The 11346-nt window shown below is 38.7% G+C and overlaps 1 long non-coding RNA gene across 1 annotated transcript; it reads left to right on the top strand.

Moving 5' to 3' along the window:
• Positions 1–338: 338 nt before the first annotated feature.
• On the top strand, positions 339–7038 carry LOC134484677 (uncharacterized). Its single transcript, XR_010062309.1, has 3 exons — positions 339–755; positions 4313–4428; positions 4548–7038. It is a non-coding gene; the product is annotated as an uncharacterized LOC134484677 (long non-coding RNA).
• Positions 7039–11346: the final 4308 nt, after the last annotated feature.

Below are 11346 nucleotides of genomic sequence, written 5' to 3'. Positions count from 1 at the left end.
GTGGGTAATATTCAAAATGTACAAACAACTTAAGAAGTTAGACTCTAGAAAGCAAAAAACAAAAAAAAATTAAATACATACGTTCTAGGGCCTCTCTGCCCCCTTTTCTCAAAGTCCTAACTAATTTCATATCAAAAGTTAATGAAAATATTTTAAACCCTTTCCAAGGCACAGAAAATTATTTGCTTACAGCCAATCTGAATCAATCAGGCTGACTTTCAGTTCTTTATGAGAGGCACGAAGAAACGTCCAGCCCCTACTGCTCCTATGTCCCTATGCACAGGAGGCCCAGATGGAGCTGGGTGTTGTTATTTTTTTTAAGTCAGGAATGTGAGCAGAATTCTCAGGGGTTTCTGTCCCTCTGATGGTCTCAGTCTGACCACACCACACGAGATTTGGGAGTAGGATGCTGTTAGGACCAGTTCAGATCCAGTTGCAGTTTGGACTGCAGGGCTCCTGCAGCTTGACTGCTCCTATATACATGTGTCCAGATGCACTATGCACTTTCCTCTTGGGCTAGGCCTGTGGGAACAAGTGGGCGGAGGTGGCAGTCTCTCCTTCCCTGAGGTCTCAGTATTGTCCACTCTTCTGTCTCACAGAGTTTCCAAAGGAGTTTCAAATGTTCATTCCCTATCCTGCAGGTCTCCAGTCTTTCCAATTCTCCTCCAAATGTGTTGGAGAAGACCCCTCTGGTCGAGGGGAGGTACAACAAGCCCCATCAAACAAAATGGTCTCCACATCTTCTTCTCTTAAAGGTAATCTCAATGATTTCCATATTCCACAGATGGATTAAGTCCTGCCCACTCTCTGCATGAGACTTTAATACCTTCGCCAACTGCCAAAACTTGGCAGAGAGCTTTGTCCACTCACAAAGACACTCAAAGATGTCCCCCATCTCCACCAAAGTGCCTTATGCAATCTGCTTCGGGTAAAATGAGTTGAAAATTGATTCTGCTGACAACGGGGATTTCTGAAATCACTATTAATCCAAGAGGAACTTCAAAGACCTCTACTATTAAAAAAGGACTTAAATCATCACTTATGATCCAAGGGGGGCAAAATACAGTCACAAATTCTCAAGCCAACCTCATAACACACATAACAGAAGAGGAGTGACAAAACTTTCTGCATGTACACCATTAGATCAAGAATGACTGCCAGTTTTTGAAGGGGCTCTTGAGAGTTCCACACCCACACAAGATATGTTAGAAAATTGTGAGTCCACCTAAGGAACTCTTGTGCCTTCTTCACATAAAAAATATGATCTAGCACCCTCACCATCACCCCCAGTACTTCCAATGTCCCTATAAAACAGAGAAATATTCAAATATCCTCTACCACCAAAAAGGACCCTCCTGACTTGTCATCAGGCCCAAAAAAGACAAGTTTATCATAACACATTGTCAATGAGTCATGCAGACTCCATATTGATACAATGTACAGAGAAGATAAAACATACCCTTCCTCCTCAGGGGACTCTATGTCATTCTGTCCTGAAAAGAGGGCTCCAAAATTTTCCACATGTACATCAGAGATGCTAGAATTTCCCAAAACTGAGCATGATTCTCTGAGTAGTACTCTATCTCAAAAAGAGACTGCAGGACAAGAAACATCTACAAAAGGAGTTCTACCCACAGCCACATATTTAGAAATGGCTTGTGGACGCAACACGTGTACAAAAGATTTTCTAGGACACATTGCATATGTAGAGAAGGTTATGGATCCAACCATATATGAACGAGCAGTAGGGGAACATGATATGCAAACACCAGTGTCTGTAGCATCCTTGACATCTGAGGAAAGGGATTCCTTGGATTCCATTTGTGGAAAGAATGGATATGACCTCCGCAAACTTCACAGATGACTATAGGAACTTCTTAATCTCCTCAAGATCAGCCATCTTCCCCAACTACAGAAGATGCTACACACTCTTCCAAATATGCACAAAGGGTTTCCAGTCCTTCTTTATACCCACAAACTGACCCAGAACACCTGCCAAATACCTAAAAGCCTTTCAATTTTACCTTATCTCCTGAAGGGGCCTTGGAACCTGTTTTGCCTATCAAGCAGGGTAGGGAACCTGACACTTCAATACTTCAATATGAAAGTCTCTTTCCATTTTTCCTGCAGAGGGAATTTTTCTTGGAACTTACACAGTTACACAACGATGTCTAGAACCTCCTTATCTGCTCATGAGAGTCTCAGACCTCTCACATATGCCCCTGTTTCTGTAGGAGAGGTCACATCTCAGAGGTATCTCTAATACATTCCCCCCATTCTGACATCACAGTCAGGATTTCCACATATATACACGATACATTAAGACCTTCCTCATGTGAGAAGGATGTCGTAGGATCTACTGCATCTGAACAGCATGCTTTAAAACTATCCCCATCTACCCAATTAGATTTATTTCACATGTCCACTCTGTGGAGAAATACTTGACATTCTCCCTATACCAAATTGGACCACAGGCATCAAGTTTCTAGAAACAAAGGGTTAAGATTTTATCCTTTTGATGGAGTCTTTAGAAATTTCTCCTCTAAGGGAGACAGTTTCAACCTTCCCCCTTCTGCCAAAAGGGATCTTGTGCCATCTTCTGCTGCCGAAGAGACACCAAAAGCTACAACTACTACTCAGGTGCGTCTCACACCTTCTCCATCTGCCCAAAGGGACATGGAATTTTCAAAAAAGACTAAGGAATTGTGGAAAGTTGCCAATCCTTACAAGGGCATGCCGGACATTCCATATTGTCCCAAGATGCTCAAGTAACTCTTCCTTCAACTGAAAAGGCATGTTCACCATCTGCCCTAGGTTTCAGGGAATTTCTTCACCCCTCTCTAGGGCTCCAGAAAGTGTTCTCCATGCTCAAAGTGATTTGTCACTGTGCAAATTAGACTTCAAAGATACAAAACCTTTTTTTTTATATTTACAAAGGTCTGAAGGGCAGTCCACATCGAAAAAAAATCATGTAGACCTTGTGCCATTAGCCCAAGTATATACAAAAATTTCCATGTCTTCTAAAGCATCTTAACATCAACCTGGCTCTAGCACTCATTCTGGTAAACATTTACCATCAGCCATACAATCCCCAGGACCATCAAAATCTAATAAGGGGTATCTAGAAACTTTGCCATCTGGCAAAAGGTCTTTAGGATGTTCAGCATCTTCTCCATGAGCTTGGTGAACCCATAGAACAAAAGAATTAAACCATCTTCCCAGGGGGTTTTCCCAAGATCCACATATTTCTTCTTTACTTTTATACCAAGACAGAAGGCCAGCTTCCTTCTCCCCATCTCTGATATCTTCATCCTCTTTGTTCTCCCTCCCAAATGGCTGTTTACTCTGAACAGAAGGCTAATTGGTAAATCCTAGAGGTACTGAAGGAATTTCTGAGGTGCAGTTGAAGACACGACAATACTTGTGACATCACAGAAGAAGCTAGGGCTCTCCAGGATGTAAGAGATTTTTCAGGGAGGGCCTAATGATGATATCACTGAGAATTGCCATGGACTACCTGCTGAACTGCTTTACTATCATTGAGTAGATTCAAGGGTGCACTTCACAGGAGTGTCTCCTGTGACACAGTGGAAAACTTTACATACTTGATCTCTAAAGCTAGGGAATTCTCTTGGCTTCCTTAATGATTACATGCTCTGAATGGTGAAAGATAGCTAGGGACTTGGCATGGGTAGAAAAGATTTAGGAACCTAGAGTGGAGGAAATGAATGTGGATAATAATTTTATTCCCAGGTCTAGTTCAATTTTCTCAGATTTATCTGTTTCCCAAACACTAGGATTTTCCCTATAGTCCTGTAATGGAATGAATATTATATTATATTTTCTTATTGTACATTCCACGATAGGGGACTTTATAATATTCCTGAATGTGTACTCAAAAATTCTTTTTTCCAATTCCATTTCTGCAATGATTTTTGGCAACAGAGGTGGCCCAATTATAGAATGAGCATAACAGTGTAAATACTGTATACATACTTCAATGACACACTACCAAATCCTTATTTTATCCAAAAATTACCAGACATCAATAAAGGAAAGTACCACATGGACTATTTAATTCGTTTCTCTAGTCCCACTTGATATCAGTTCCGCAATATCTACCTTCCTGTGTTTCATTGCCATACTTGAGGGTTTTGGATATTTTACCATGATTCATTATTAAAGTCAAACATAAGATATAGGAGGATGGAAAGCGAGAGGAATGACTTGAGGACCAGTGAAGCCACAATATAAGTAGTTTCAAAAGAACAGGATGGAGTCTAATTGGTGTTGCCTTTTGTTGATTCTACAGTCTTGACCTAGATGCGCAGAATTCATGTTAAAATTCCAGCTAAAATTATAGCTGTAGGAGCCAACAAAAGTACATATATATACATCAGCCACCGAAACTACACAAGATTGATGGAGGTAAGAAATGCATTCTGTCAGATATAGATATTTCCTGAGAGACACAGCTAGATTATACAAATACAGAAGTGAATGCTAGTGGCATACCAGTAAACTGGAAATGGACTTCTTGTTTTTAGATTTAAAAAAAGATTACAAGAGCTGAAGGGCTTTAACACTACAAGAACAACAATGCCAATGAACCAGAGCTTTCTGATACTAGAACAATATTCAAAGAATGTACATGGACAGAGCTATGGCTACAACTGCATATGTGGAAGAGAATAGACTTGGTGGGCACCAATGGAAGGAGAAGTCCTTGGTCCTCCCTAGGTTTGACTCCAAGTTCAAGGTAATGTCAAGGGGTAATAAGGAGGGTTATAGCAGAAGGGCAGGGTAACGAGAAAATGATCTTTTAGGCAGGAAACTGGGAAAGGAAATAACATTTTAAATGAAAATATAGAAACATCCAGTTAAAAAAAGCAATAAAATTTGCTAAAAAATGAAAGATATAAAATAAAAGTAAACTGCCAACTAATTATACCTGTTGACTTGGAAATCTACAATGATAGTCAGAGTAATACAAGTGGTAAGACTAAGATGATGATATCTGAACTAGAGCACTTCTCTCTCCCAGATAGAAGTATCAGACAGAAACTGCACTATAGGTATCCAAAACATTGAAGAGTTTACTCTGAGCTGCGGACATAATGCTTGTCCTTCCCATCTTCCTAAGTAACTTTCTCTTTTTGAGAAAAAGTATAAAGTCCATGACCTGTCAGGGATACAACTGTGCCATTCACAACACTTGACAATGGAATAAAGGAATGAATGATATAAACTCTCTGACTTCCAGAAAGCAAAAGAAAAGGGAAGTCCAGATGCTTCTGAGAGGCTCCCGGCTCCTAATTCCCTTATGTGGAAGGCGAAGATAAAGGCTATCTCTTCAGAGTTACCCCTCAACACCTAACAAGGACATACTAAACTTTCCCAAGCACCACATAATTTTCCTTGTTTTTTTATACCAAGACAGAAGGCCAGCTTCCTTCTCTCCATTTCATATCCTTCATCCTCTTTTTTCTCACTTCCAAATTGTCTCTGAATTAGGCCAAATAGGAAACCTTAGAGGTATTGAAGGAAAATCTGAGAGGCAGTTGCAGTCATGACAACAGAAGGAGCTAGGGGTCACCAGATTATAAGAGAGTTTTCAGGGAGGTTCTAATGATAATGTCACTGAGCAGTACCGTGATCTACATGCTGAACACTTCCTTACATTGACCAGATTCAAGACTGCCTTTACCAGGTATGTCTCAGGAAACACAGTGGAAACCTGTATGTACTACATCACTCTAAAGTAGAGACTTCTCTCTGCTTCTCTAGTCGTTACATGCTCTGAATGTAGAAAGTTAGCCAGGGGCTTAGCATGGGTAGAAACGATTTAGGAACATGGAGTGTAGGAAATACTTCTAGATAATATTTTTATTCCCAGGTTCATTCCTGTGACAAAAAAGTTCAATTTTCTGTGTTTTCTTTCTTTCCCAAATGCCAGTATTTTCTCTACAACCTTTAATTGAATGAATATTGTATTTCAATTTCTTACTGTAAATTCCTTGATAGGGGACTTTGTAAATGTTCCTCATTGTGTAATCAAAAATTCTATTTTCCAATTAAATTTTCTGCAATGATTTTGGTCACAAAGGGGGCCCAGCTATAGAATGAGTACAACACTGTAACTACTGTGTACCTATTTCAAATGATGAATTCCCAAATCCTTTTTTTTTACCAAAAAAATTACCAGACATCAGGAAAGCAAAGTATAACATGGATTTTTTAATTCGGTTCTCTACTCCCATTTGATATCAGTACTACCCTATCTATCTTCCAGTTTTCCCATGGCCAGACTTGAGTGTTTAGGATGTTTTACCATGATTCTTTCTTAAGGCCAAATGTAATCTACCAGATGATGGGCAGGGGAGAAGAATGGCTTGAGGACCAGTTAAATGTCTACTTGAATAGGTTCATAAAAACAGGAGGGAGTCTATTTACATTGTCATCTGTGAATTCTACATTCTTGACATAGTTGGGGAGAATCCTTGTTAACATTCCGCCTAACAACGTAAGTGTAGAAGCCTCCAAAATTATTTATATACATCAGCCACCAAAACTAGATAAGATTGATAAAGCTAATAAGTGCATTCTTCCAGGAACTCGATAAAGATATTTAATGAGAGACACAGATACAGCATGTCAAACACAGAAGTGAATGCTAGTAGCAAACCAGTGAACTGAAAACAGACCTCTTGTAGGTAAATATTGAAAAAGGTTAGAAGAGCTGAAGGTGATTTCAACCCCATAAGAACAACAATGCCAATAAACCAGAGCCTTCGGATACCAGACCAATAAACAAAGAACGTACATGGACTGATCTATGGCTCCAAATTCATATGTGGCAGAGGATGGCCTTTTTGGGCAAAAATGGTGATGATGCCCTTGGTCCTCCCTAATTTGTCTCCCAGTTCAAGGGAATGTCAATGGACAGAAAGTCTGGTTATAGAAGTAAGAAAAGGGAACATGTAGGGATCTTAAGGGAATAAACTGGGAAAGGAATTAATATTTTAAATGTAAATATAGAAAACATCCAGTTTTAAAAAAGCAATAAAATTCTCTAAAAAATATGAATGACATAAAAGAAAAGAAAGATGCCAAGTAATCACATGTATTTCCTAGGAAATTGAAGTGGTAGTCTGAGTAATACTAGTGGAAAGACTGAGATGATCAAGTCTCAACTAGAAGCACTTCTCTCTCCCAAATATCAGTGTCAGACACAAAGTGCTCTATAGATATCCAAAGCATGAGTTTACTTGGAGCTAAGCATACAATACTTGTTTTTCCCTTCTTCCTTAGGACCTTTTCTTCTTTACAAAGTATAAAGGTCATGACTTATCAGGAAAACAAATATGCCCTTCAAACACTTGGCTTTTGGAGTAAAGAAATGAATGATATAAACCCACTGTCTTCCAGGAACCATAAGAACAGAAAAGTCCAGAGTGTAGGAAGTTCTTATAGACAATATTTTTATTCACAGGTCATTCCTGTATACTCTATCTAGTTTCCAGTGTTTGCATGCCCAGACATAAGGGTAGGATGATTTATCATCATTCTTTCTTAAGTCCAAAAGTAAGATACTGGACTAAGGACAGGGAGAAAAATGTCTTGAGGACGAGTTAAACATATTCTTCAATAGGTTAATAAAAACAGGAGAGAGTCTATTTGAAATTGTCATTTGTGAATTTTACACTATTGACATATTTGGCCAGAATCCATGATAATTTTCCACTTAAACATTTAGGTGTAGGAGCCACCAAAAGTATATATGTATACATCAGCCAACAAAACTAGGTAAGATTGATGAAGGTAAGAAGTGCTTTCTGCCAGGCACCAGATATAGATATTTACTGAGAGGCACAGATACAGCATGTCAAATACAGAAGTGAATGGTGGTAGTAAACCAGTGCACTGAAAACGGACATATGGTTGCTAAATCTTGAAAAAGGATTAGAAGAGCTGAGGGTGCTTTCAACACCATAAGAACAACTATGCCAATGATACAGAGCTTTATTGTACTAGACAAATATAAAAAGAAAGTACATGTACTGACCTATGGCTCCAAATGAATAAGTGGCTGAGGATGTCATTTTTGGGCAACATTGAAAAGAGAGGCACTTGTCCTTCCTAGTTTTTCTTCCAATTCAAGGGAATGTCACGAGCCAGAAAGGCTGTTTAGAGAAGAAGGAAGGGGTTGGGGATTTAGCTCAATGGTAGAGTGCTTGCCTAGGAAGCGCAAGGCCCTGGGTTCGGTCCCCAGCTCAGAAAAAAAAAAGGAAATGGAATGCGTAGGGAACATATGATCAGGAAACTGGAAATTGAAATAGTATTTTAAATGTTTATATCTAGTTAAAAATCTAGTTAAAAGGAATTAATTTTGCTAAAATATAAAAAAATGAATGATATAAAAGAAAATAAATGTGCAAAGTCATAACAATTATTGGCTCAGAAATTTAAAGTCATAGTCATAGTAATACTAGTGGAAAGACTGAGATGATGAATTCTCAACTAGAAGAACATTCTCTCCCAAATATCAGTGTCAGACACAAACTGCACTATAGGTATCCAAAGCACAGAGGAGATGATTACCTTGAGTTAGGGACAGAATACTTGTTTTTCCCTTTTCCTTAGGACCTTTTCTTCTTGACAAAAAGTGTAAAAGTCCTTAGCTCTCATTAAAACAACTGTGCCTTTCACAACACTTGGTTTTTGGAATAAAGAAATGAATGATATAATCCCTCAGGAACTATAAGAACAGGTAAGTTCTGTTGTTTCTGAGTGTCTCCAAGCTCATGATTCCCTTATTTATAAGGCTCAGATTAAGGCGATATCACTCAAGCCCTACAAAGGACTCACTGAACTTTCCAAAGGACCACATTTTTCTTCCTTATTTTTTATACCAAGACAGAAGGCCCGCTTCCTTCTCCCCAATTCCAAACTCTTCATCCTCTTTGTTACCACACCACAATTTGCGCTGATTTAGAGAATATTAGTAAAACCTATTGGTGAAGGAATAACTGAGAGGCTGTTGCAGTCACGACAATAGTTGTGACATCACAGAAGCTAGGACGCTCAAGGTTACAAGAGAGTTTTCAGGGAGGTCCTAATGATGATGGCACTGAGAACTGCTGTGGACTACCTGCTGAACACCTTTCCTTACATTGACCAGATTCGAATTTTCACTTTCCAAGTATGTCTCCCGTTACACAGTTGAAACCTATACATAACCCATCTCTCTAAAGCTAGAGACTTCTCTCTGCTTCACAAGTGGTTACATGCTCTGAATGGAGAAAATTAGACAGGGTAGAAAAGATTTAGGAACATGGAGTGTAGGAGATAATTCTAGATAATATTTTTTTGGTTCTTTTTTTCGGAGCTGGGGACCGAACCCAGGGCCTTGCGCTTCCTAGGTAAGCGCTCTACCACTGAGCTAAATCCCCAGCCCCTCTAGATAATATTTTTATTCCCAGTTTCATTCCGTTGATATAAAGTTCTGTGTCTTCTCTGTTTCCCAAAGGCCAGTATTTTCCCTACAGACCTTTAATTGAATGAATATTGTATTTCAATTCCTTATGGTTAATTCCTTGATAGGGGGTTTTGTAAATATTCCTCAATATGTACTCAATAATTCTGTTTTCTAATTCCATTTTCTGCACTGATTTTGGTCACAAAGGGGGCCCAGCTATAGAGTGAGTATAACAGCATAAATACTGTAAAACTACTTCAAATGAAAAACTCACAAATACTTATTTTAACAAAAAAATTACCAGACATCAGGAAATCAAAAACAACATGGACTATTGTATTTGGTTATCTAATCCCATTTGATATCAGTACTACACTATCTAGCTTCCAGTGTTCCCATGGTCAGACCTGAGGGTTTAGGATGTTTTACCAAGATTCTTTCTTAAAACCAAATGTAAGATACCAGATGATGGGCAGGAAGAAGAATGGCTTGAGGACCAGTTATACGTCTACTTCAATAGGTTCATAAAAACAGAACAGAATCTATTTGCATTGTCATTTCTTAATTCTACATTCTTCACATAGTTTGGCAAAATCCATGTAAACATTCCACTTGACAAAATAGGTGTAAGAGCCACCAAAACTATATTTGTACTCATCAGCCAACCAAACTAGATAAGATTGATGAAGGTAAGAAGTGCATTCTGCATGAACCAGGTATAAATATTTACTGAGAGATACAGATACAACATGTCAAATACAAAAGTGAATGCTGGGACATACCAGTTAACTGAACACAGACCTCTTGTTGGTAAATTTTGAAAAAGGATTCGAAGAGCTGAAGGTGCTTTCAACCCGAGAAGAATAACAATGCCAGTGACCAGCGCTTTCTCATAATAGACAGATTTACAAAGAAAGTACATGGACTAAGCTATGGCTCCAAATGGATATGTGGCAGAAAATGGCCTTTTGGGGCAACATTGGAAAGAGAAGCTCTTGTATTCCCTACTTTGTCTCCCAGTTCAAGGGAATGCATTGCGGCAGAAAGGCTGGTTTGAAAAGAAGGAAATGGAACGGGTAGGAACATTATGGGCAGGAAACTAGGAAAGGAAATAATATTTTAAAAGTAAATATAGAAACATCCAGTTATAAAATCAATAAATTTTGGTAAAAAATAAAAAAAAGAATGATATGAAAGAAAGAAAGCTGCCAAGTAAAAAGACATCTTGACACAGAAATCTGAAGTGTTATTCAGAGTAACACTAGTGGAAAGACTGAGATGATGACGTCTGAACTACAAATACTTCTCTATCCCAGATATCAGTGTGAAAGACAAACTGTAAGATAGGTATCCAAAGCATGGAGGAGTTTATTCAGAACTAGGGATACAATACTTGTTTTTCCCTTCTTCCTTAGGACCTTTTCTTCTTGAAAAAAAGTGTAAGGGTCATGAGTTCTCAGGAAAACAACTGTGCCCTTCACAACACTTGGCTTTTGGTATAAAGAAATTAATGATATAAACTCTCTTATTTCAAGGAACCATAAGAACAGAGAAGTCCAGATATGAACAGAGACGTGCAAATGCTTCTGAGAGTCTCCCAGCTCCTGATTCCCTTATGTGGAGGACTCAGATCAATGCTATCTCTTCAGCGACATCACTCAAACCCTACAAAGGACTCACTGAACTTTCCAAAGGACCACATATTTCTTCCTTGTTTTTTATACCAGGAAAGAAGATCAGCTTTTTTCTCCCTATTTCTATTCTCTTCATCGTCTTTGTTATCACTCCCAAATGTGCTCTGAAGTAGAGACCTGTTAGTAAACCCTAGAAGTACTGAAAGAATATCTCAGAGGAAGTTGCAGTCACAA

Source organism: Rattus norvegicus, assembly GCF_036323735.1.
Source record: "Rattus norvegicus strain BN/NHsdMcwi chromosome Y unlocalized genomic scaffold, GRCr8 chrY_unlocalized_3, whole genome shotgun sequence".
Lineage (NCBI taxonomy): Eukaryota > Metazoa > Chordata > Mammalia > Rodentia > Muridae > Rattus > Rattus norvegicus.
This window is presented reverse-complemented; position numbering and strand designations above follow the sequence as displayed.